Here is a 15,061-nt window from a genome sequence, read left to right on the forward strand (position 1 = left end):
AATGACTTATAGTCAGAGTCCTTTTCGTTGTTACTCGTAGCCCATACTGGAATTTAAATAAAAAATGTTGTATACAAATCTTTTAATTTTTTTTCTATTGCATAGAAACTGTTTTTCATGTTTTCAAAAAAATGAATCGAAACTGACTTTCTTGGGTGGTCTGATAATTAAAACCTCACTTAAAGGCCAACCAATGACGGTTTCCCACGGGAAATTTTGTGTGCTGCATTAAGACCTAAGCCAGTTCTTACGTCGTTATAAAACCTTGTTCAGTTTGGGCTCTCCGAGTGCCCCATACTGACGGCAAAATTCACGCGGTAGTTATATCTCCACAGCCCGATGATCGTCAGAGTCTCCACCCTCATAAAATCCTCTAATTTATGCTTCCAAGACGCTGGATAACTAATGGACGCCTCAATTCCTAGTCAGCGCTAGTTGCCAAGGTGGAAACTTTCAATCATAATGACGTTCCCTTTTTAACATATGAATAAAAAGGGCTTTTAATATATTAACAGAAGAAAATGAATAAAGAGAAATTATCCGCAATTTTCAAGAAGATGAGCGCTGGAAGAGCCAGGATAGCTTAGTCGGTAAAGTTTGAGGGTTTTAACCTAAAGAGCCTCTGTTGAAGCCACAGTTTAAGAGGGAAGCCTGTTTGAAGAAAACTAAAATTTTTAAATTTCGTTGTCGGTTTTATTGAATGTTGTGACGTTACGATTTTGCCCGCTGAGGGTCGCCCGTGTAGCTCAGTCGGTAGAGCGTTAGGCTCTTAACCTAACGGTCCTGGGTTCGAGCCCCAGTTCGGGTGCTTAACCTTTTGCGGGAAGTTAAGAAACGTTCGACGGATGTGGTTTGCGATAAATTCGAGACCTTGAAAAAAGCGGAAGTTATTTATTTCCAAATCCAAATATTGAACTACTTACGTCTGTTCGTCAGGCGTTGTTTTAAATGACTTATAGTCAGAGTCCTTTTCGTTGTTACTCGTAGCCCATACTGGAATTTAAATAAAAAATGTTGTATACAAATCTTTTAATTTTTTTTCTATTGCATAGAAACTGTTTTTCATGTTTTCAAAAAAATGAATCGAAACTGACTTTCTTGGGTGGTCTAATAATTAAAACCGCACTTAAAGGCCAACCAATGACGGTTTCCCACGGGAAATTTTGTGTGCTGCATTAAGACCTAAGCCAGTTCTTACGTCGTTATAAAACCTTGTTCAGTTTGGGCTCTCCGAGTGCCCCATACTGACGGCAAAATTCACGCGGTAGTTATATCTCCACAGCCCGATGATCGTCAGAGTCTCCACCCTCATAAAATCCTCTAATTTATGCTTCCAAGACGCTGGATAACTAATGGACGCCTCAATTCCTAGTCAGCGCCAGTTGCCAAGGTGGAAACTTTCAATCATAATGACGTTTCTTTTTTAACATATGAATAAAAAGGGCTTTTAATATATTAACAGAAGAAAATGAATAAAAAGAAATTATCCGCAATTTTCAAGAAGATGAGCGCTGGAAGAGCCAGGATAGCTTAGTCGGTAAAGCTTGAGGGTTTTAACCTAAAGAGCCTCTGTTGAAGCCACAGTTTAAGAGGGAAGCCTGTTTGAAGAAAACTAAAAATTTTAAATTTCGTTCTCGGTTTTATTGAATGTTGTGACGTTACGATTTTGCCCGCTGAGGGTCGCCCGTGTAGCTCAGTCGGTAGAGCGTTAGGCTCTTAACCTAACGGTCCTGGGTTGGAGCCTCAGTTCGGGTGCTTAACCTTTTGCGGGAAGTTAAGAAACGTTCGACGGATGTGGTTTGCGATAAATTCGTGACCTTGAAAAAAAGCGGAAGTTATTTATTTCCAAATCCAAATATTGAACTACTTACGTCTGTTCGTCAGGCGTTGTTTTAAATGACTTATAGTCAGAGTCCTTTTCGTTGTTACTCGTAGCCCATACTGGAATTTAAATAAAAAATGTTGTATACAAATCTTTTAATTTTTTTTCTATTGCATAGAAACTGTTTTTCATGTTTTCAAAAAAATGAATCGAAACTGACTTTCTTGGGTGGTCTGATAATTAAAACCGCACTTAAAGGCCAACCAATGACGGTTTCCCACGGGAAATTTTGTGTGCTGCATTAAGACCTTGGCCAGTTCTTACGTCGTTATAAAACCTTGTTCAGTTTGGGCTCTCCGAGTGCCCCATACTGACGGCAAAATTCACGCGGTAGTTATATCTCCACCGCCCGATGATCGTCAGAGTCTCCACCCTCATAAAATCCTCTAATTTATGCTTCCAAGACGCTGGATAACTAATGGACGCCTCAATTCCTAGTCAGCGCCAGTTGCCAAGGTGGAAACTTTCAATCATAATGACGTTTCCTTTTTAACATATGAATAAAAAGGGCTTTTAATATATTAACAGAAGAAAATGAATAAAAAGAAATTATCCGCAATTTTCAAGAAGATGAGCGCTGGAAGAGCCAGGATAGCTTAGTCGGTAAAGCTTGAGGGTTTTAACCTAAAGAGCCTCTGTTGAAGCCACAGTTTAAGAGGGAAGCCTGTTTGAAGAAAACTAAAAATTTTAAATTTCGTTGTCGGTTTTATTGAATGTTGTGACGTTACGATTTTGCCCGCTGAGGGTCGCCCGTGTAGCTCAGTCGGTAGAGCGTTAGGCTCTTAACCTAACGGTCCTGGATTCGAGCCCCAGTTCGGGTGCCTAACCCTTTACGGGAAGTTAAGAAACGTTCGACGGATGTGGTTTGCGATAAATTCGTGACCTTAAAAAAAGCGGAAGTTATTTATTTCCAAATCCAAATATTGAACTACTTACGTCTGTTCGTCAGGCGTTGTTTTAAATGACTTATAGTCAGAGTCCTTTTCGTTGTTACTCGTAGCCCATACTGGAATTTAAATAAAAAATGTTGTATACAAATCTTTTAATTTTTTTTCTATTGCATAGAAACTGTTTTTCATGTTTTCAAAAAAATGAATCGAAACTGACTTTCTTGGGTGGTCTGATAATTAAAACCGCACTTAAAGGCCAACCAATGACGGTTTCCCACGGGAAATTTTGTGTGCTGCATTAAGACCTTGGCCAGTTCTTACGTCGTTATAAAACCTTGTTCAGTTTGGGCTCTCCGAGTGCCCCATACTGACGGCAAAATTCACGCGGTAGTTATATCTCCACCGCCCGATGATCGTCAGAGTCTCCACCCTCATAAAATCCTCTAATTTATGCTTCCAAGACGCTGGATAACTAATGGACGCCTCAATTCCTAGTCAGCGCCAGTTGCCAAGGTGGAAACTTTCAATCATAATGACGTTTCCTTTTTAACATATGAATAAAAAGGGCTTTTAATATATTAACAGAAGAAAATGAATAAAAAGAAATTATCCGCAATTTTCAAGAAGATGAGCGCTGGAAGAGCCAGGATAGCTTAGTCGGTAAAGCTTGAGGGTTTTAACCTAAAGAGCCTCTGTTGAAGCCACAGTTTAAGAGGGAAGCCTGTTTGAAGAAAACTAAAATTTTTAAATTTCGTTGTCGGTTTTATTGAATGTTGTGACGTTACGATTTTGCCCGCTGAGCGTCGCCCGTGTAGCTCAGTCGGTAGAGCGTTAGGCTCTTAACCTAACGGTCCTGGGTTCGAGCCCCAGTTCGGGTGCTTAACCTTTTGCGGGAAGTTAAGAAACGTTCGACGGATGTGGTTTGCGATAAATTCGTGACCTTGAAAAAAAGCGGAAGTTATTTATTTCCAAATCCAAATATTGAACTACTCACGTCTGTTCGTCAGGCGTTGTTTTAAATGACTTATAGTCAGAGTCCTTTTCGTTGTTACTCGTAGCCCATACTGGAATTTAAATAAAAAATGTTGTATAAAAATCTTTTAATTTTTTTTCTATTGCATAGAAACTGTTTTTCATGTTTTCAAAAAAATGAATCGAAACTGACTTTCTTGGGTGGTCTGATAATTAAAACCGCACTTAAAGGCCAACCAATGACGGTTTCCCACGGGAAAATTTGTGTGCTGCATTAAGACCTTAGCCAGTTCTTACGTCGTTATAAAACCTTGTTCAGTTTGGGCTCTCCGAGTGCCCCATACTGACGGCAAAATTCACGCGGTAGTTATATCTCCACAGCCCGATGATCGTCAGAGTCTCCACCCTCATAAAATCCTCTAATTTATGCTTCGAAGACGCTGGATAACTAATGGACGCCTCAATTCCTAGTCAGCGCTAGTTGCCAAGGTGGAAACTTTCAATCATAATGACGTTCCCTTTTTAACATATGAATAAAAAGGGCTTTTAATATATTAACAGAAGAAAATGAATAAAGAGAAATTATCCGCAATTTTCAAGAAGATGAGCGCTGGAAGAGCCAGGATAGCTTAGTCGGTAAAGCTTGAGGGTTTTAACCTAAAGAGCTTCTGTTGAAGCCACAGTTTAAGAGGGAAGCCTGTTTGAAGAAAACTAAAATTTTTAAATTTCGTTCTCGGTTTTATTGAATGTTGTGACGTTACGATTTTGCCCGCTGAGGGTCGCCCGTGTAGCTCAGTCGGTAGAGCGTTAGGCTCTTAACCTAACGGTCCTGGGTTCGAGCCCCAGTTCGGGTGCTTAACCTTTTGCGGGAAGTTAAGAAACGTTCGACGGATGTGGTTTGCGATAAATTCGAGACCTTGAAAAAAGCGGAAGTTATTTATTTCCAAATCCAAATATTGAACTACTTACGTCTGTTCGTCAGGCGTTGTTTTAAATGACTTATAGTCAGAGTCCTTTTCGTTGTTACTCGTAGCCCATACTGGAATTTAAATAAAAAATGTTGTATACAAATCTTTTAATTTTTTTTCTATTGCATAGAAACTGTTTTTCATGTTTTCAAAAAAATGAATCGAAACTGACTTTCTTGGGTGGTCTGATAATTAAAACCGCACTTAAAGGCCAACCAATGACGGTTTCCCACGGGAAAATTTGTGTGCTGCATTAAGACCTTAGCCAGTTCTTACGTCGTTATAAAACCTTGTTCAGTTTGGGCTCTCCGAGTGCCCCATACTGACGGCAAAATTCACGCGGTAGTTATATCTCCACAGCCCGATGATCGTCAGAGTCTCCACCCTCATAAAATCCTCTAATTTATGCTTCCAAGACGCTGGATAACTAATGGACGCCTCAATTCCTAGTCAGCGCTAGTTGCCAAGGTGGAAACTTTCAATCATAATGACGTTCCCTTTTTAACATATGAATAAAAAGGGCTTTTAATATATTAACAGAAGAAAATGAATAAAGAGAAATTATCCGCAATTTTCAAGAAGATGAGCGCTGGAAGAGCCAGGATAGCTTAGTCGGTAAAGCTTGAGGGTTTTAACCTAAAGAGCCTCTGTTGAAGCCACAGTTTAAGAGGGAAGCCTGTTTGAAGAAAACTAAAATTTTTAAATTTCGTTCTCGGTTTTATTGAATGTTGTGACGTTACGATTTTGCCCGCTGAGGGTCGCCCGTGTAGCTCAGTCGGTAGAGCGTTAGGCTCTTAACCTAACGGTCCTGGGTTCGAGCCCCAGTTCGGGTGCTTAACCTTTTGCGGGAAGTTAAGAAACGTTCGACGGATGTGGTTTGCGATAAATTCGAGACCTTGAAAAAAGCGGAAGTTATTTATTTCCAAATCCAAATATTGAACTACTTACGTCTGTTCGTCAGGCGTTGTTTTAAATGACTTATAGTCAGAGTCCTTTTCGTTGTTACTCGTAGCCCATACTGGAATTTAAATAAAAAATGTTGTATACAAATCTTTTAATTTTTTTTCTATTGCATAGAAACTGTTTTTCATGTTTTCAAAAAAATGAATCGAAACTGACTTTCTTGGGTGGTCTGATAATTAAAACCGCACTTAAAGGCCAACCAATGACGGTTTCCCACGGGAAATTTTGTGTGCTGCATTAAGACCTAAGCCAGTTCTTACGTCGTTATAAAACCTTGTTCAGTTTGGGCTCTCCGAGTGCCCCATACTGACGGCAAAATTCACGCGGTAGTTATATCTCCACAGCCCGATGATCGTCAGAGTCTCCACCCTCATAAAATCCTCTAATTTATGCTTCCAAGACGCTGGATAACTAATGGACGCCTCAATTCCTAGTCAGCGCCAGTTGCCAAGGTGGAAACTTTCAATCATAATGACGTTTCTTTTTTAACATATGAATAAAAAGGGCTTTTAATATATTAACAGAAGAAAATGAATAAAGAGAAATTATCCGCAATTTTCAAGAAGATGAGCGCTGGAAGAGCCAGGATAGCTTAGTCGGTAAAGTTTGAGGGTTTTAACCTAAAGAGCCTCTGTTGAAGCCACAGTTTAAGAGGGAAGCCTGTTTGAAGAAAACTAAAATTTTTAAATTTCGTTGTCGGTTTTATTGAATGTTGTGACGTTACGATTTTGCCCGCTGAGGGTCGCCCGTGTAGCTCAGTCGGTAGAGCGTTAGGCTCTTAACCTAACGGTCCTGGGTTGGAGCCTCAGTTCGGGTGCTTAACCTTTTGCGGGAAGTTAAGAAACGTTCGACGGATGTGGTTTGCGATAAATTCGAGACCTTGAAAAAAGCGGAAGTTATTTATTTCCAAATCCAAATATTGAACTACTCACGTCTGTTCGTCAGGCGTTGTTTTAAATGACTTATAGTCAGAGTCCTTTTCGTTGTTACTCGTAGCCCATACTGGAATTTAAATAAAAAATGTTGTATAAAAATCTTTTAATTTTTTTTCTATTGCATAGAAACTGTTTTTCATGTTTTCAAAAAAATGAATCGAAACTGACTTTCTTGGGTGGTCTGATAATTAAAACCGCACTTAAAGGCCAACCAATGACGGTTTCCCACGGGAAAATTTGTGTGCTGCATTAAGACCTTAGCCAGTTCTTACGTCGTTATAAAACCTTGTTCAGTTTGGGCTCTCCGAGTGCCCCATACTGACGGCAAAATTCACGCGGTAGTTATATCTCCACAGCCCGATGATCGTCAGAGTCTCCACCCTCATAAAATCCTCTAATTTATGCTTCCAAGACGCTGGATAACTAATGGACGCCTCAATTCCTAGTCAGCGCTAGTTGCCAAGGTGGAAACTTTCAATCATAATGACGTTCCCTTTTTAACATATGAATAAAAAGGGCTTTTAATATATTAACAGAAGAAAATGAATAAAGAGAAATTATCCGCAATTTTCAAGAAGATGAGCGCTGGAAGAGCCAGGATAGCTTAGTCGGTAAAGCTTGAGGGTTTTAACCTAAAGAGCCTCTGTTGAAGCCACAGTTTAAGAGGGAAGCCTGTTTGAAGAAAACTAAAATTTTTAAATTTCGTTCTCGGTTTTATTGAATGTTGTGACGTTACGATTTTGCCCGCTGAGGGTCGCCCGTGTAGCTCAGTCGGTAGAGCGTTAGGCTCTTAACCTAACGGTCCTGGGTTCGAGCCCCAGTTCGGGTGCTTAACCTTTTGCGGGAAGTTAAGAAACGTTCGACGGATGTGGTTTGCGATAAATTCGAGACCTTGAAAAAAGCGGAAGTTATTTATTTCCAAATCCAAATATTGAACTACTTACGTCTGTTCGTCAGGCGTTGTTTTAAATGACTTATAGTCAGAGTCCTTTTCGTTGTTACTCGTAGCCCATACTGGAATTTAAATAAAAAATGTTGTATACAAATCTTTTAATTTTTTTTCTATTGCATAGAAACTGTTTTTCATTTTTCAAAAAAATGAATCGAAACTGACTTTCTTGGGTGGTCTGATAATTAAAACCGCACTTAAAGGCCAACCAATGACGGTTTCCCACGGGAAATTTTGTGTGCTGCATTAAGACCTAAGCCAGTTCTTACGTCGTTATAAAACCTTGTTCAGTTTGGGCTCTCCGAGTGCCCCATACTGACGGCAAAATTCACGCGGTAGTTATATCTCCACAGCCCGATGATCGTCAGAGTCTCCACCCTCATAAAATCCTCTAATTTATGCTTCCAAGACGCTGGATAACTAATGGACGCCTCAATTCCTAGTCAGCGCCAGTTGCCAAGGTGGAAACTTTCAATCATAATGACGTTTCTTTTTTAACATATGAATAAAAAGGGCTTTTAATATATTAACAGAAGAAAATGAATAAAGAGAAATTATCCGCAATTTTCAAGAAGATGAGCGCTGGAAGAGCCAGGATAGCTTAGTCGGTAAAGTTTGAGGGTTTTAACCTAAAGAGCCTCTGTTGAAGCCACAGTTTAAGAGGGAAGCCTGTTTGAAGAAAACTAAAATTTTTAAATTTCGTTGTCGGTTTTATTGAATGTTGTGACGTTACGATTTTGCCCGCTGAGGGTCGCCCGTGTAGCTCAGTCGGTAGAGCGTTAGGCTCTTAACCTAACGGTCCTGGGTTGGAGCCTCAGTTCGGGTGCTTAACCTTTTGCGGGAAGTTAAGAAACGTTCGACGGATGTGGTTTGCGATAAATTCGAGACCTTGAAAAAAGCGGAAGTTATTTATTTCCAAATCCAAATATTGAACTACTCACGTCTGTTCGTCAGGCGTTGTTTTAAATGACTTATAGTCAGAGTCCTTTTCGTTGTTACTCGTAGCCCATACTGGAATTTAAATAAAAAATGTTGTATAAAAATCTTTTAATTTTTTTTCTATTGCATAGAAACTGTTTTTCATGTTTTCAAAAAAATGAATCGAAACTGACTTTCTTGGGTGGTCTGATAATTAAAACCGCACTTAAAGGCCAACCAATGACGGTTTCCCACGGGAAAATTTGTGTGCTGCATTAAGACCTTAGCCAGTTCTTACGTCGTTATAAAACCTTGTTCAGTTTGGGCTCTCCGAGTGCCCCATACTGACGGCAAAATTCACGCGGTAGTTATATCTCCACAGCCCGATGATCGTCAGAGTCTCCACCCTCATAAAATCCTCTAATTTATGCTTCCAAGACGCTGGATAACTAATGGACGCCTCAATTCCTAGTCAGCGCTAGTTGCCAAGGTGGAAACTTTCAATCATAATGACGTTCCCTTTTTAACATATGAATAAAAAGGGCTTTTAATATATTAACAGAAGAAAATGAATAAAGAGAAATTATCCGCAATTTTCAAGAAGATGAGCGCTGGAAGAGCCAGGATAGCTTAGTCGGTAAAGCTTGAGGGTTTTAACCTAAAGAGCCTCTGTTGAAGCCACAGTTTAAGAGGAAAGCCTGTTTGAAGAAAACTAAAATTTTTAAATTTCGTTCTCGGTTTTATTGAATGTTGTGACGTTACGATTTTGCCCGCTGAGGGTCGCCCGTGTAGCTCAGTCGGTAGAGCGTTAGGCTCTTAACCTAACGGTCCTGGGTTCGAGCCCCAGTTCGGGTGCTTAACCTTTTGCGGGAAGTTAAGAAACGTTCGACGGATGTGGTTTGCGATAAATTCGAGACCTTGAAAAAAGCGGAAGTTATTTATTTCCAAATCCAAATATTGAACTACTTACGTCTGTTCGTCAGGCGTTGTTTTAAATGACTTATAGTCAGAGTCCTTTTCGTTGTTACTCGTAGCCCATACTGGAATTTAAATAAAAAATGTTGTATACAAATCTTTTAATTTTTTTTCTATTGCATAGAAACTGTTTTTCATGTTTTCAAAAAAATGAATCGAAACTGACTTTCTTGGGTGGTCTGATAATTAAAACCGCACTTAAAGGCCAACCAATGACGGTTTCCCACGGGAAATTTTGTGTGCTGCATTAAGACCTAAGCCAGTTCTTACGTCGTTATAAAACCTTGTTCAGTTTGGGCTCTCCGAGTGCCCCATACTGACGGCAAAATTCACGCGGTAGTTATATCTCCACAGCCCGATGATCGTCAGAGTCTCCACCCTCATAAAATCCTCTAATTTATGCTTCCAAGACGCTGGATAACTAATGGACGCCTCAATTCCTAGTCAGCGCCAGTTGCCAAGGTGGAAACTTTCAATCATAATGACGTTTCTTTTTTAACATATGAATAAAAAGGGCTTTTAATATATTAACAGAAGAAAATGAATAAAGAGAAATTATCCGCAATTTTCAAGAAGATGAGCGCTGGAAGAGCCAGGATAGCTTAGTCGGTAAAGTTTGAGGGTTTTAACCTAAAGAGCCTCTGTTGAAGCCACAGTTTAAGAGGGAAGCCTGTTTGAAGAAAACTAAAATTTTTAAATTTCGTTGTCGGTTTTATTGAATGTTGTGACGTTACGATTTTGCCCGCTGAGGGTCGCCCGTGTAGCTCAGTCGGTAGAGCGTTAGGCTCTTAACCTAACGGTCCTGGGTTGGAGCCTCAGTTCGGGTGCTTAACCTTTTGCGGGAAGTTAAGAAACGTTCGACGGATGTGGTTTGCGATAAATTCGTGACCTTGAAAAAAAGCGGAAGTTATTTATTTCCAAATCCAAATATTGAACTACTTACGTCTGTTCGTCAGGCGTTGTTTTAAATGACTTATAGTCAGAGTCCTTTTCGTTGTTACTCGTAGCCCATACTGGAATTTAAATAAAAAATGTTGTATACAAATCTTTTAATTTTTTTTCTATTGCATAGAAACTGTTTTTCATGTTTTCAAAAAAATGAATCGAAACTGACTTTCTTGGGTGGTCTGATAATTAAAACCGCACTTAAAGGCCAACCAATGACGGTTTCCCACGGGAAATTTTGTGTGCTGCATTAAGACCTTGGCCAGTTCTTACGTCGTTATAAAACCTTGTTCAGTTTGGGCTCTCCGAGTGCCCCATACTGACGGCAAAATTCACGCGGTAGTTATATCTCCACCGCCCGATGATCGTCAGAGTCTCCACCCTCATAAAATCCTCTAATTTATGCTTCCAAGACGCTGGATAACTAATGGACGCCTCAATTCCTAGTCAGCGCCAGTTGCCAAGGTGGAAACTTTCAATCATAATGACGTTTCCTTTTTAACATATGAATAAAAAGGGCTTTTAATATATTAACAGAAGAAAATGAATAAAAAGAAATTATCCGCAATTTTCAAGAAGATGAGCGCTGGAAGAGCCAGGATAGCTTAGTCGGTAAAGCTTGAGGGTTTTAACCTAAAGAGCCTCTGTTGAAGCCACAGTTTAAGAGGGAAGCCTGTTTGAAGAAAACTAAAATTTTTAAATTTCGTTCTCGGTTTTATTGAATGTTGTGACGTTACGATTTTGCCCGCTGAGGGTCGCCCGTGTAGCTCAGTCGGTAGAGCGTTAGGCTCTTAACCTAACGGTCCTGGGTTGGAGCCTCAGTTCGGGTGCTTAACCTTTTGCGGGAAGTTAAGAAACGTTCGACGGATGTGGTTTGCGATAAATTCGTGACCTTGAAAAAAAGCGGAAGTTATTTATTTCCAAATCCAAATATTGAACTACTTACGTCTGTTCGTCAGGCGTTGTTTTAAATGACTTATAGTCAGAGTCCTTTTCGTTGTTACTCGTAGCCCATACTGGAATTTAAATAAAAAATGTTGTATACAAATCTTTTAATTTTTTTTCTATTGCATAGAAACTGTTTTTCATGTTTTCAAAAAAATGAATCGAAACTGACTTTCTTGGGTGGTCTGATAATTAAAACCGCACTTAAAGGCCAACCAATGACGGTTTCCCACGGGAAATTTTGTGTGCTGCATTAAGACCTAAGCCAGTTCTTACGTCGTTATAAAACCTTGTTCAGTTTGGGCTCTCCGAGTGCCCCATACTGACGGCAAAATTCACGCGGTAGTTATATCTCCACAGCCCGATGATCGTCAGAGTCTCCACCCTCATAAAATCCTCTAATTTATGCTTCCAAGACGCTGGATAACTAATGGACGCCTCAATTCCTAGTCAGCGCTAGTTGCCAAGGTGGAAACTTTCAATCATAATGACGTTCCCTTTTTAACATATGAATAAAAAGGGCTTTTAATATATTAACAGAAGAAAATGAATAAAGAGAAATTATCCGCAATTTTCAAGAAGATGAGCGCTGGAAGAGCCAGGATAGCTTAGTCGGTAAAGTTTGAGGGTTTTAACCTAAAGAGCCTCTGTTGAAGCCACAGTTTAAGAGGGAAGCCTGTTTGAAGAAAACTAAAATTTTTAAATTTCGTTGTCGGTTTTATTGAATGTTGTGACGTTACGATTTTGCCCGCTGAGGGTCGCCCGTGTAGCTCAGTCGGTAGAGCGTTAGGCTCTTAACCTAACGGTCCTGGGTTCGAGCCCCAGTTCGGGTGCTTAACCTTTTGCGGGAAGTTAAGAAACGTTCGACGGATGTGGTTTGCGATAAATTCGAGACCTTGAAAAAAGCGGAAGTTATTTATTTCCAAATCCAAATATTGAACTACTTAAGTCTGTTCGTCAGGCGTTGTTTTAAATGACTTATAGTCAGAGTCCTTTTCGTTGTTACTCGTAGCCCATACTGGAATTTAAATAAAAAATGTTGTATACAAATCTTTTAATTTTTTTTCTATTGCATAGAAACTGTTTTTCATGTTTTCAAAAAAATGAATCGAAACTGACTTTCTTGGGTGGTCTAATAATTAAAACCGCACTTAAAGGCCAACCAATGACGGTTTCCCACGGGAAATTTTGTGTGCTGCATTAAGACCTAAGCCAGTTCTTACGTCGTTATAAAACCTTGTTCAGTTTGGGCTCTCCGAGTGCCCCATACTGACGGCAAAATTCACGCGGTAGTTATATCTCCACAGCCCGATGATCGTCAGAGTCTCCACCCTCATAAAATCCTCTAATTTATGCTTCCAAGACGCTGGATAACTAATGGACGCCTCAATTCCTAGTCAGAGCTAGTTGCCAAGGTGGAAACTTTCAATCATAATGACATTCCCTTTTTAACATATGAATAAAAAGGGCTTTTAATATATTAACAGAAGAAAATGAATAAAGAGAAATTATCCGCAATTTTCAAGAAGATGAGCGCTGGAAGAGCCAGGATAGCTTAGTCGGTAAAGTTTGAGGGTTTTAACCTAAAGAGCCTCTGTTGAAGCCACAGTTTAAGAGGGAAGCCTGTTTGAAGAAAACTAAAATTTTTAAATTTCGTTGTCGGTTTTATTGAATGTTGTGACGTTACGATTTTGCCCGCTGAGGGTCGCCCGTGTAGCTCAGTCGGTAGAGCGTTAGGCTCTTAACCTAACGGTCCTGGGTTCGAGCCCCAGTTCGGGTGCTTAACCTTTTGCGGGAAGTTAAGAAACGTTCGACGGATGTGGTTTGCGATAAATTTGAGACCTTGAAAAAAGCGGAAGTTATTTATTTCCAAATCCAAATATTGAACTACTTACGTCTGTTCGTCAGGCGTTGTTTTAAATGACTTATAGTCAGAGTCCTTTTCGTTGTTACTCGTAGCCCATACTGGAATTTAAATAAAAAATGTTGTATACAAATCTTTTAATTTTTTTTCTATTGCATAGAAACTGTTTTTCATGTTTTCAAAAAAATGAATCGAAACTGACTTTCTTGGGTGGTCTAATAATTAAAACCGCACTTAAAGGCCAACCAATGACGGTTTCCCACGGGAAATTTTGTGTGCTGCATTAAGACCTAAGCCAGTTCTTACGTCGTTATAAAACCTTGTTCAGTTTGGGCTCTCCGAGTGCCCCATACTGACGGCAAAATTCACGCGGTAGTTATATCTCCACAGCCCGATGATCGTCAGAGTCTCCACCCTCATAAAATCCTCTAATTAATGCTTCCAAGACGCTGGATAACTAATGGACGCCTCAATTCCTAGTCAGCGCCAGTTGCCAAGGTGGAAACTTTCAATCATAATGACGTTTCTTTTTTAACATATGAATAAAAAGGGCTTTTAATATATTAACAGAAGAAAATGAATAAAGAGAAATTATCCGCAATTTTCAAGAAGATGAGCGCTGGAAGAGCCAGGATAGCTTAGTCGGTAAAGTTTGAGGGTTTTAACCTAAAGAGCCTCTGTTGAAGCCACAGTTTAAGAGGGAAGCCTGTTTGAAGAAAACTAAAATTTTTAAATTTCGTTGTCGGTTTTATTGAATGTTGTGACGTTACGATTTTGCCCGCTGAGGGTCGCCCGTGTAGCTCAGTCGGTAGAGCGTTAGGCTCTTAAACTAACGGTCCTGGGTTCGAGCCCCAGTTCGGGTGCTTAACCTTTTGCGGGAAGTTAAGAAACGTTCGACGGATGTGTTTTGCGATAAATTCGAGACCTTGAAAAAAGCGGAAGTTATTTATTTCCAAATCCAAATATTGAACTACTTACGTCTGTTCGCGAGGCGTTGTTTAAAATGACTTATAGTCAAAGTCCTTTACGTTGTTACTCGTAGCCCATACTGGAATTTAAATAAAAAATGTTGTATAAAAATCTTTTAATTTTTTTTCTATTGCATAGAAACTGTTTTTCATGTTTTCAAAAAAATGAATCGAAACTGATTTTCTTGGGTGGTCTGATAATTAAAACCGCACTTAAAGGCCAACCAATGACGGTTTCCCACGGGAAAATTTGTGTGCTGCATTAAGACCTTAGCCAGTTCTTACGTCGTTATAAAACCTTGTTCAGTTTGGGCTCTCCGAGTGCCCCATACTGACGGCAAAATTCACGCGGTAGTTATATCTCCACAGCCCGATGATCGTCAGAGTCTCCACCCTCATAAAATCCTCTAATTTATGCTTCCAAGACGCTGGATAACTAATGGACGCCTCAATTCCTAGTCAGCGCTAGTTGCCAAGGTGGAAACTTTCAATCATAATGACGTTCCCTTTTTAACATATGAATAAAAAGGGCTTTTAATATATTAACAGAAGAAAATGAATAAAGAGAAATTATCCGCAATTTTCAAGAAGATGAGCGCTGGAAGAGCCAGGATAGCTTAGTCGGTAAAGCTTGAGGGTTTTAACCTAAAGAGCCTCTGTTGAAGCCACAGTTTAAGAGGGAAGCCTGTTTGAAGAAAACTAAAATTTTTAAATTTCGTTGTCGGTTTTATTGAATGTTGTGACGTTACGATTTTGCCCGCTGAGGGTCGCCCGTGTAGCTCAGTCGGTAGAGCGTTAGGCTCTTAACCTAACGGTCCTGGGTTCGAGCCCCAGTTCGGGTGCTTAACCTTTTGCGGGAAGTTAAGAAACGTTCGACGGATGTGGTT

The 15,061-nt window shown here is 39.8% G+C and overlaps 16 non-coding genes across 16 annotated transcripts; all 16 read left to right on the top strand.

The window, feature by feature from the left end:
- Nucleotides 1-735: 735 nt before the first annotated feature.
- Nucleotides 736-808, top strand: TRNAK-CUU (transfer RNA lysine (anticodon CUU)). Its single transcript has one exon. It is a non-coding gene; the product is annotated as a tRNA-Lys (tRNA).
- An 874-nt stretch (nt 809-1,682) lies between these two features.
- On the top strand, nt 1,683-1,755 carry TRNAK-CUU (transfer RNA lysine (anticodon CUU)). Its single transcript has one exon. It is a non-coding gene; the product is annotated as a tRNA-Lys (tRNA).
- Nucleotides 1,756-2,630: 875 nt separating this feature from the next.
- TRNAK-CUU (transfer RNA lysine (anticodon CUU)) lies at nt 2,631-2,703 on the top strand. The gene has a single exon. It is a non-coding gene; the product is annotated as a tRNA-Lys (tRNA).
- An 874-nt stretch (nt 2,704-3,577) lies between these two features.
- On the top strand, nt 3,578-3,650 carry TRNAK-CUU (transfer RNA lysine (anticodon CUU)). Its single transcript has one exon. It is a non-coding gene; the product is annotated as a tRNA-Lys (tRNA).
- An 875-nt stretch (nt 3,651-4,525) lies between these two features.
- TRNAK-CUU (transfer RNA lysine (anticodon CUU)) lies at nt 4,526-4,598 on the top strand. Its single transcript has one exon. It is a non-coding gene; the product is annotated as a tRNA-Lys (tRNA).
- An 874-nt stretch (nt 4,599-5,472) lies between these two features.
- On the top strand, nt 5,473-5,545 carry TRNAK-CUU (transfer RNA lysine (anticodon CUU)). Its single transcript has one exon. It is a non-coding gene; the product is annotated as a tRNA-Lys (tRNA).
- An 874-nt stretch (nt 5,546-6,419) lies between these two features.
- Nucleotides 6,420-6,492, top strand: TRNAK-CUU (transfer RNA lysine (anticodon CUU)). The gene has a single exon. It is a non-coding gene; the product is annotated as a tRNA-Lys (tRNA).
- Nucleotides 6,493-7,366: 874 nt separating this feature from the next.
- On the top strand, nt 7,367-7,439 carry TRNAK-CUU (transfer RNA lysine (anticodon CUU)). Its single transcript has one exon. It is a non-coding gene; the product is annotated as a tRNA-Lys (tRNA).
- Nucleotides 7,440-8,312: 873 nt separating this feature from the next.
- On the top strand, nt 8,313-8,385 carry TRNAK-CUU (transfer RNA lysine (anticodon CUU)). Its single transcript has one exon. It is a non-coding gene; the product is annotated as a tRNA-Lys (tRNA).
- An 874-nt stretch (nt 8,386-9,259) lies between these two features.
- TRNAK-CUU (transfer RNA lysine (anticodon CUU)) lies at nt 9,260-9,332 on the top strand. The gene has a single exon. It is a non-coding gene; the product is annotated as a tRNA-Lys (tRNA).
- Nucleotides 9,333-10,206: 874 nt separating this feature from the next.
- Nucleotides 10,207-10,279, top strand: TRNAK-CUU (transfer RNA lysine (anticodon CUU)). The gene has a single exon. It is a non-coding gene; the product is annotated as a tRNA-Lys (tRNA).
- Nucleotides 10,280-11,154: 875 nt separating this feature from the next.
- TRNAK-CUU (transfer RNA lysine (anticodon CUU)) lies at nt 11,155-11,227 on the top strand. The gene has a single exon. It is a non-coding gene; the product is annotated as a tRNA-Lys (tRNA).
- Nucleotides 11,228-12,102: 875 nt separating this feature from the next.
- On the top strand, nt 12,103-12,175 carry TRNAK-CUU (transfer RNA lysine (anticodon CUU)). The gene has a single exon. It is a non-coding gene; the product is annotated as a tRNA-Lys (tRNA).
- An 874-nt stretch (nt 12,176-13,049) lies between these two features.
- TRNAK-CUU (transfer RNA lysine (anticodon CUU)) lies at nt 13,050-13,122 on the top strand. The gene has a single exon. It is a non-coding gene; the product is annotated as a tRNA-Lys (tRNA).
- Nucleotides 13,123-13,996: 874 nt separating this feature from the next.
- Nucleotides 13,997-14,069, top strand: TRNAK-CUU (transfer RNA lysine (anticodon CUU)). The gene has a single exon. It is a non-coding gene; the product is annotated as a tRNA-Lys (tRNA).
- Nucleotides 14,070-14,943: 874 nt separating this feature from the next.
- TRNAK-CUU (transfer RNA lysine (anticodon CUU)) lies at nt 14,944-15,016 on the top strand. The gene has a single exon. It is a non-coding gene; the product is annotated as a tRNA-Lys (tRNA).
- Nucleotides 15,017-15,061: the final 45 nt, after the last annotated feature.

The sequence above is a fragment of the Leiobunum rupestre genome, chromosome 1, assembly GCF_980474605.1.
Source record: "Leiobunum rupestre chromosome 1, qqLeiRupe1.1.hap1, whole genome shotgun sequence".
In the NCBI taxonomy this organism is placed as follows: Eukaryota; Metazoa; Arthropoda; class Arachnida; order Opiliones; family Sclerosomatidae; genus Leiobunum; species Leiobunum rupestre.